Here is a 10,186-nt window from a genome sequence, read left to right on the forward strand (position 1 = left end):
GTCCGGTGCCAACCTGGTCAGCGTCCGGTGCTCTGCAGGTTACCGTTAGACTCTGACACGCGGCTGACGTTGGAGCACCGGACGCTGGTGTTGACCGTCCGGTGCCCCTTTAAGAGCGTCCGGTGACCCCGTATTTCGCCTAGTGAAAGAGCCAACGGCTCTATTTATTTGAAGGGCTATAAATACATGTTTGGCCGGCTTGGGGCTCACACCCTTGGCACTCTAACATACTTGACATCCTTGTGAGCCTAAGAAAACACCTCCCACTCATCTCCTTCATAGATTAAACATCTTTGTGAGATTGGGAGTGATTCCAAGTGCATTTGCTTGAGTGATTGCATCTAGTGGCACTTGGGAATTGTTCTAGCTGCGGTTTTCTTGTTACTCTTGGTGGTTGCCGCCACCTAGACGACTTGGAGCAGCGGAGGAGCATTGGCACGATTTGGTGATTGTTCGTGGCCATCTCCTAGTGATTGTGAGGGGTTTGTGCCTACCTCGGCGGAGAGCCAAAGGCAACATTAGTGGATTGCTCGTGTCATTGAGCTACCTCACTTGTGGGTAGGTTCTTGTGGTGTCCTAGTGAGGACGAGGTTCGTGCTACACCTCTTAGCCACCGAGCCACCAAGTGTTGGTCGACACAACGGGGACGTAGCGTGCCGGCAAGCACGTGAAGCTCGGGAGAAAAATTGTGTGTCTCCATTGTGATTGTTCATTGGATTTCTCCCGGTGATTGGACTTCATATTATTGATTGGTTCATCCCCTCTATGTGGCGGTATAAAGTTCAAACCATCTCTTTTACATTCCCACAAACTAGAGTAGCTTACTTACTTGTATAGAAACTTTAAGTAGCTTTCTAGTGTAAGTTGTGACATAGCTCTTGTGTGCCTAGTGATTATATCAACTAGAATTGTTGGATAGGTGGCTTGCAAACACCCCATTAGAGCTAGAGCAAAAAGCTTCGCTTTGTTATTTAAATAGGCTATTCACCCCCCCTCTAGCTCTAGTGAGTTTGTAGAATTTTTAAATAGGCTATTCACCCTCCTCTAGCCATATTAGGACCTTTCATCCTCCCACTCTAGAAGTCTGATGAGCATCTCAGGATGCTCATTCCACCGCTACCTGTGGCGTATCAAGCAAGCTCGTCCTGACCACTAGCGATGGTGAATTAACGAGAACTTCTTCTTCTCGCCCTTACAGGATAGCAAGTGGCCACCTTAACACCAGGATCACTCGTTGCGATGACACTGTAGTATCACAAACGACATAAGACCAAAATAATATTTCAGAGTAAAACAACGGAAGCATTACGTAACTTAATTTACAAAAGTAGTTCTTCCAAATAGTAGAGTGTTATTACAAGCCAGGTCCAGCGGAGCAACTTAAACTTTAGTACACAGATTACAATTTTACAGACCCTGCCCATGGGTCACGCTCACTCTTCTTCATCGTCAACCTCGACGACGGTCACACAACAGGGTCCGAAACATGTCGGCTCCTGAACTTCACCTACAATAGGGTTTATAAAACCCTAAGTACGGGAGTACTCAACAAGACTTACTCGGCGGAAAAAGAGGAGAACTTCGGAATGCAGGCTTAGGGTAGACAAGGAGTGGCTGAGCAAGGAGCCAAAATGTTTTGCTAAAAAGCTTACTAATAGTGCATCCTTACTTTCCAGTTTTACCCGTGAATTCCTCTCCTCAAGAGGCCGAGGAGTTCGAGGACAGTCTATCTAGTTGCTTCTCACAGACAAGTCTGTAAGTTCCTAGTCATTAATTAAAGTATTACCTATCCAACGGCCATAGCTTCATGTGACTCTGAGTCCGGGAATTGGGATCCGAACCTCATGAGACATTTTCCCCTTCCTCATGTTATCACTTAGTTGCATATTTAGCTATGATGAGGGTCAGTGGATTGAGTCTCCCAATCGGAGAGCAACGACGATTCGAACCGCTTAGCAATCCAGCTGGAGTTCCTAACCACCCGACATATGTAGAACCAAATCTTGCATATGTCAACCCAAATCGAGCTCTCCCCAAATTTGACCAGGTTCACGGCACCCGAGAGCACAGTACCCCACCATCCTACAGCCGATCTAGATGTTTCTCGGTCATCTCAGATCCGTAAGGTGGGTACACGCTACTCTCGCCATCGCTCCACGCCCAGTGCGCGAGTAGCTGTTCGCGTCGAGGGATCACAAGACCGGGCTTACCGAGGGCAAGTGGCTAGTACTATAAATTCTCAACCCAGCAGGCCATCAACGGACCGGACCTTAACCGACACAGTTGGAGACACTACTTTAAGACTCCATTCTTAAAGCAAGTCCACCGACCGGTCTCAAATTGAAACATCATTGACCATAAGTGTATTCCACAACAACCCTTCAAACTTTCTTGTTTGAAAACCTATCTAGTAGCAGGGCTAAGCACTACTACGTGATTTTAAAATAAAACAGGTGTCAAGGACAGGATAACAAATATCAAGGTAGTAAATGCAGCAAGTAGGTTAACCCAATTTTCAACTACCTAATGCAGCATTTTCAATTCATAAGTGATAAAAGATTTAAAACATTTAAGGAGGGGTTAATGCATCCGGGGCTTGCCTTGGTTGCAGAGCTGATAGGGACCCTCGGAGACTTCCCAAGCCTCGAATCCTACTTCTTCGAACGGAGCACCGACCTCAGGGTTCGGTTCAACAGTCGCTCCTTCGGTCACGTGCACTATACGCAAAATGATGGATGCTCATGATATGCGTATGACAAATATTTAAGAAGGACCGAGTTGAGTACAACTGGCCTTCTTGGTGCAAGGACAGAGGAAACCGTAATTAAAGTTGTTTATCATTTAGTGTTTTTACACAAGAGGTTGCATCAGTTAAGATTTCTCTTAATTCACAATTATCCTTAATTAACTGACTATATCTTAATTAATTCTTAATTAAGTATTGATGGCAGTAATTAAGTATTATCATCAAACAATAATTAAATGTCAAAGGTCATTAAGGTTAATGACCTCAGGTCATCACACAATCCCAAAAGCACTCAAATCCTAATTTGAGAAATTAAGCTAATTATTACTTAATTATTTGGAAATTATTATTGAATTACTAATTAAGGGTATAATAATATATTATTCAAACATTATCCAAATGCCACCAAATTTTGTGTGAAGCCAGGGAATAATACTCAGAGGCATCCCACAAATTTGGGTGATTTTTGGATATACCCATAAATTATAAAAATTCATTGAAGTTTTATTTACCAATTAAAATAGGCAATTTTTTCTATACATGCAAACTACCAGAAAATAGAATCTACTAATTTTCCTAGGTTCTACTCATTTTATAGAACCTACACAAAAATTTTCATCATTTTTAGATCAGAATACAATTTTCTACACAATTTCAAATATCAAGCATTTTTTAAAAAAAAAGAAAACAGAGAAAGCAACACTGTGCTGTGCAGCCGGCCCGCTTGGTCACGGCCCAAGTTGGCCCGAGAGCTCTCCCACGTCGCGCGCGGGCACTGCCTGTCTCACGCAGCCACTGACGGGCGGGTCCCGCCCGTCAGCTTCGTCTTCCTCCTCGCGCCGCAGCTCCGGCGATCGCCCAACCGCCGATGAGACCTCCCCGGCGCTAACCAACCACTCCAGTAGGTTCGCCTTGACCCCTTGAGTGGCCTAGCGTGCTCAACGTGGTCACAGAGAGCTCCTAAGCTACCCGGCCATGGCTCCGGCGGCCGGAACCACCTCGGCACCAAAGCCCGAGCATCTAGAGCCGTTAGAGAGCGAGGGAAGGGGCGTGAGAGTACCAAGGGCTCACCGCGACTTCGACAAGGTAGAGAGTGACGGTTGAGGAGCTCGGAGAGGAGCTGGCCGTGGTGAAGTGCTTGCGGCGGTGCTTCGGCCGGAGTCGAAGGAGAACGGCTCGGTTGCGGGCTATGAGGGGCTAGAGCTCGCGCTATGGGGCGCAAACGGTGGCTAAGATCTTGGCGAAGCTGTTGGTGTGCTCGGGTGGCTTGGAACGGAAGCCGGCGAGGTGAATTTGGCAGGCGCAGCAAGCTCGTCGGTGTCAGAGTTCAAAGGGAACGGAGGTTTTCCACAACGGCTCGGGGTTTTATCCTCACGACGCCGTGCTTCCTGCGGATGAGGACGTCAGGGCGACGCCCAGCAGGCAAGCAGCTGCGTGGCCAGGCGCGTGGCAGCGCTGGACGCAGCAGCTCTGCCCCGGCGGCCTGCAGTGCATCCCCCCCTCCTCGAGCACTGTATCAAGCCATATCCAATTGTTTTGTTGTTTTGCAAAATTCTCCCAAAAGTTGAACTGGAGCCAAATTTTCACCAAAATGAAAGTTGTGCAGAATTTTACAAGATACAAAACATATTTTGGTGTCCAAAACTGATTCTAGGTGGAAAATGGTGAATTTGACAAAACAGTTTTAATTTCAAATCCCAAATTGGGGAAATTCCAATTTTTGAATTGGGGTAGATCAGAATTTCCAAAATTACTTTTGATTTTCCATAACAACTTGGAAAATTCCCAACATGAAAGTTGTTCAACTTTTTGAGCTGTACAACTTTCATGTTGGTCACTTTTCAAGATTCCAAATAGATTTTGAATTGGAGATTCAAATTGGAAAAGGGGACACTTTCTAGAAATCTGTATTTTCAAAATTACTTTGAATTTTTCATTGAAACTTCAAAAACTCAAAACACCAAAGCTGTACATCTTGACAAGATCTACAACTTTGCTTTTGAACTCAACCTCAAATTTTGCTTAGTTTTTAAGTTACACAAAAGGGGCGAATCCAGGGTTTTAAAATCAGGGTTTTTCCCCCTATTTTCTCGGAAACCTTCCACCCTAGGGATTATACCAGCAATACAAGCATCACTTCACAACATAAGCACACTTTAATTCCCTAAGCACATTCAACCAAATTAAACTTATTTTAAGTTAATGCATCAGGATGTGCTTAACAAATATGCTATGCAATGCTTATGATGACATGATCCAATTTTAGTATCCGTAACATCAGGGATGTTACAAGGGGATCTCTAGTAGATCCTCTCTGTTGATCGCCTTAGCGATCCTCTTGATCTTCGCATTATTGCTAATGCAAAGATGGTTGAACTCATCCTCCAAGTCCCGATTGGCCATCTTTAGCTCTGACACAGTCTTCATGAGGGCCATGTTCTTCTTGCGCAGGACACGCATAACGTGGAGGAGCTTCTCCACGTCCCTCTTCTCCTACTCCCCCTCAGATTGGCCAGGAGAGCCTCTGATGGGAGGTGGAGATAGCCGATGGCGAACGGAGCTACTGGTGGAGTCATTAGACTCCCTCAGGGCCATCCGCTCTTCGGTGTCTAGGGACGGGACGAGTTTCTTCCCCATCCCATGCCCTGTGCTCATAATCTTGTGCAACAGCGGTGAGGCCGGGGTGTAGGATGCATGAACGCTGAGCTGCCCATAGTGTTGGAGGAGACGGCGATGGGGGCCTTGCTTGTGCCCACCAGAGACTTGCCATTTAGTGCCAATTGGCCTGTGGTAGGCCGCTTTGGCGTGGTGGCTCTTGTCGGAGCTTTCCTGAGCGTTCTCCTCAGGGTGAGAGAACGTTACGAGGACCCTGACTTGGAGAAACACTGGGGGGTCCTCGGGTGACCACGCTCTGGGTCGGTCGAACCAAAGACATGGTTGACTGACCGGGGGTTTGGCCCCGACGACCCTTCAGTGGGTGGCACCATAGCTAGAGGCTCTGCCTCGATGACATCCACCGCCATGAGCTGCTCCAATTCCTCCGTAAGGGAGAGGGTAGGCATTGGTGAGTCAGGGTGGCAGACGATGTGGTTGTTTTTTGATGGAGGGGCCATGGCAAGGTGTTGGTAGTGATGGTGAGGTGTTCAAGAGTTCAGAATGGCTCTTGATTCGATGTGGAAAGCAATGGGAGGAAGAAGAAGAGGGGGGAGCTCTTTTTAGGCTTAGGAGGATGCTCCTGGCCGTAGGAATTTGAAAACCATGTGGAGTGTCGGAGGGATAATCAGGAGAGATGAGAGTGATCCGAGGCTGTTTGGATCCCTTCAAAGATGGATCGGTCGACCGGCCAATTTCAATGTTTTGAAATTTTGAGTTCATGGCGATCTTAGACACTCTCATGTGAACGTGGCAAGGTGCCTCATTGCACTAAGAGTCGGTCGGTCGACCCCCCCTCTTTGGGGCCTGGCTCGACCAGGGTTTATGCCCTAGCCTCCCTTAGTCATGAATGATGCGGTGTCCTTTGGATCAACACTTACCTCAGTCGACCGACCCCCTTAGTAGGAGTCTGGCTTGACCAGGTGTGTCTCTCGGGCCAACCTTAGTCATGACAGGTGCAGTGTCCTTCAGGTCTACACTTACCTCGGTCGATCGACCCCCTTAGTGGGAGTCTGGCTCAACCAGGTGTGTCTCTCGGGCCACCCAAGAGTTTATTGGGAGGCCTGACCCCTAAGTGTGATAAGTCTACACTCCATCTAGTGATCAAGCAATCAAGAAGAAAATAGAATGACATATAGATTTTAGTTGATGGGGTTTAGAAAAAATTCTATCATGTCTACTTTTTCTAAAGGTTCATGTTCGTAAAAGAGCTTGAGGCGATGATCATTTACCTTAAAGATATTGCCATCGTTGTCCTTAAGCGTTACGGCTCCATGTGTTGCGGCATCAATCACCAGGTACGAGCCTTCCCACTTGCTTCTTAGCTTCCCGTAGCCAAAATGTTTGACCCTGGAGTTTGACCACTTGCTTGATTCGCTTATCATGCCATCTTTTGGTTCTTTCCTTGCGGATTCTGGCATTGTGATAAGCTTTCTCTCTCCATTCTTCCAGTTCTGAGATTTGAAGCTTTTGATTGAGGCTGGCTATGGGCAGGTCCATATTCCATCTTTTTATGGCCCAATGTGCCCTATGCTCAAGCTCAACTAGTAAGTGGCATGTCTTTTCGTATACAAGCTGGTATGGTGATATACCGATGGGGGTCTTGTATGCGGTCTTATATGCCCAAAGTGCATCATGGAGTTTGTTCACCCATCCTGTCCCCATTTCCTTGACAGTCTTTTGTAGAATGTTCTTAATTTGCTTATTTGAGGTTTCTGCTTGTCCGCTTGTTTGGGGATGATAAGGTGTACCCACATTGTGCCTTATCCCCACTTCCGTTAGGAATTCACGAAATCTTCTGTCAATGAAGTGGCTGCCACCATCACTAATGACCAACCTTGGGGTGCCAAATCTTGGGAAGATGATCTCCTGGAACATCTTTTTGCATGTTTTGAGTCAGCTGCTCTGCAATGCAGTGCTTCAACCCATTTGTACACGTAGTCCACTGCCACCAAGATATACTCGTAGCCTTGATATGGCAAGAATGGGCCCATGTAGTCTACTCCCCAGACATCAAACAGCTCCACTTGAAGGTTGTTTGTGAGAGGCATGGCATCATGGGTATTGATATTCCCGTGTCGCTGACACCTCTCACACCTCTTGATGATGTCTTGAGTGTCTTGGTACATGGTAGGCCAATAGAATCCACTTTGCCAGATTTTGGCATGAGTCCTGAATGTACCATAATGGCTTCCATATTCAGCTCCGTGGCACTTCTCAATGATTTGAATGGCTTCTTCCATATGGACACATCTTCTTAGCACTCCATCCTGGCAGGCCCTATAGAGGTAAGGGTCATCCCAAAGTTGCACTTGGCTCTCCTTGATCAGCTTCTTCTTATCTACCCCCAGTGGCACATAACTAGGAACCATGTAGTTGACGATGTTTGCATACCATGGGTAAGCGGCTGACACCTTGAGGAGTGTGTCATCCTGAAGATACTCATTCTTTGGTACATCATGTTTATCCTCGATTTGCATTCTAGACAAGTGGTCTATGACCGAGTTCTCTACTCCCTTTTTATCTTTTATTTCTATGTCAAATTCTTGGAGTAGTAGGATCCATCTTATTAGCCTTGGTTTAGCATCTTTCTTAGTGAGCAGGTATTTTAGTGCAGCGTGATCGGTGTAAACGATCACCTTTGCCCCTGCTAAGTAAGATCTAAACTTGTCTATAGCAAACACTATAGCTAAAAGCTCCTTTTTTGTTGTTGCATAGTTTAGTTGTGGACCAGTTAGTGTTTTGCTAGCATAAGAGATAGCGTGATGCTTTTTATCTTTGGTCTATCCTAAGATAGCTCCTACAACATAATCACTAGCATCACACATTATCTCAAAAGGAAGTGACCAATCAGTGGGTTGTATGATTGGTGCAGAGATAAGTGCTTTCTTGAGGTAATAAAAAGAATCTAAGCACTCATCGTCAAAGTTAAACGGTGCATCTTTAGCTAACAGGTTTGTTAAAGGTCTAGCGATTTGTGAAAAATCTTATGTAAACCTCCTATAAAAACCTATGTGACCAAGAAAACTGTGTACGCCTCTAACATTTGTGGGAGGTGGGAGCTGTTCTATGACCTCTATTTTAGCTCTATACACCTCTATCCCTTGCTCGGACACTCTATGTCCTAGCACTATCCCTTCCCGAACCATGAAATGATATTTCTCCCAGTTCAGGATCAAGTGCTTCTCTTGGCATCTTTGTAAGACATGGTCTAGGTTCTCAAGACAGTCATCAAAAGTCTTCCCATAGACGGAAAAGTCATCCATGAAGACTTCCATGATTTCTTCAATCATGTCTGAGAAGATGGATATCATGCACCTTTGGAAGGAAGCGGGAGCATTGCATAGGCCAAAAGACATGCGCCTATTGTTGGGCATTCTTAACGTCACTACCAAAAGTAGACTTAGTTTTCTAATTCTGATAACGGCGCCAAAAATGTCAAACCTATCCCTCATGCCACTTAAGCCAAGTTGTCATCCCCAGCATGACATAAGAGACGCGGTATTGAAATATGCAATTGCTCTTCTAAATAAATAATCAAATGGGATCTGCATGGGCACAGATAAATACCGATGTAGCATTTTAACCGGGAAGTATTCCAGGTTTCGTTATTTATATTTTTACCACTGGGAAGGGATTAGTAATCATCAATGTTGATTATAGAATGGAATATAGAATTGAGTATCTATCCTTGCATGTATAATTGAGAGCATCTATCTATCTCTTTCATACAGGAATAAGTGTCACATAAAGGATATATATAAAGTAATGAATAGTGACAAAGATAATTAATCTGATCAGCATAACTTAGCCACATATAAATATGATAAGCACCTCAATTAGATATTCTAGCAAGTCATTAGCATGGAATTAGGATGAACTACAAGAATATTTCCTAAGTTATTCTTAACAATACAGTTTAGCATATCATAGTAAGTGCAATTATACTTAGCAATCATTGTGAGACAAGATTACGCCCATGCATAGTGATATTATCAAGGAATATGAGAAACATCGCAATCACTCCCGTGTAATAATGTTGCTCTGCCACCCCTATACACGAGAGGGAGACTATATAAGAATCAATGGAGCTGTCACTACCACGAACTACCCCACGATCTGGCATATAGGCTACAATCGCAGATAAATACGACATAAGCAACACGCCTACACAATATCTAAGCCAAGTATAGAACTATGATAAACTAAGAACAATATAATTGCGAATATAAACAAGTAGAGCAAAGTCATAATCAATATATTGAAGTAGAACAAAGTCATATTCATAATATCGAAGAACAAAGATGAACAATTGAAGAACAATAGAGAATTACCAAGAATCCTCTTGACAGATCCGGAAACCAATCGAAGATTGATTCCTTCTAGTTCTAATCCTATGTAGCTATGCTAATCTAGAGATCTAATTGATGTGGTGGCTCTAGGGCTTGATCAGAGGCTTCTTCTCCCTGATGAATAATGAATTAGGGTTGAGAGGTGCTCTCCTCCAGGAGCCAGGGGGTCTGGTTATATAGTCCCTCCAAGTGAATATGGGCCGTCGGATCAAACCGACATTGATTGAACCGTTATCCATGATCCTTTAGGTCGGTGGAGCGTAATCCGTGAGACGGGTCCTGATTGGACAACAGAGGGGGCGGACGCCCTGGGCCAGGCCCCGTTCTGCCTCCGCTTCGTTCCCGTGGCTTCTAGAGTCTTCTAGATGTAAGATAATTGCGCGGCACGTTAATATCTCTATGTAAACTCGACGTGTGGGCCTTTCTTCCATAATTC

This window comes from Sorghum bicolor, chromosome 2, assembly GCF_000003195.3.
Source record: "Sorghum bicolor cultivar BTx623 chromosome 2, Sorghum_bicolor_NCBIv3, whole genome shotgun sequence".
Taxonomy (NCBI): Eukaryota; Viridiplantae; Streptophyta; class Magnoliopsida; order Poales; family Poaceae; genus Sorghum; species Sorghum bicolor.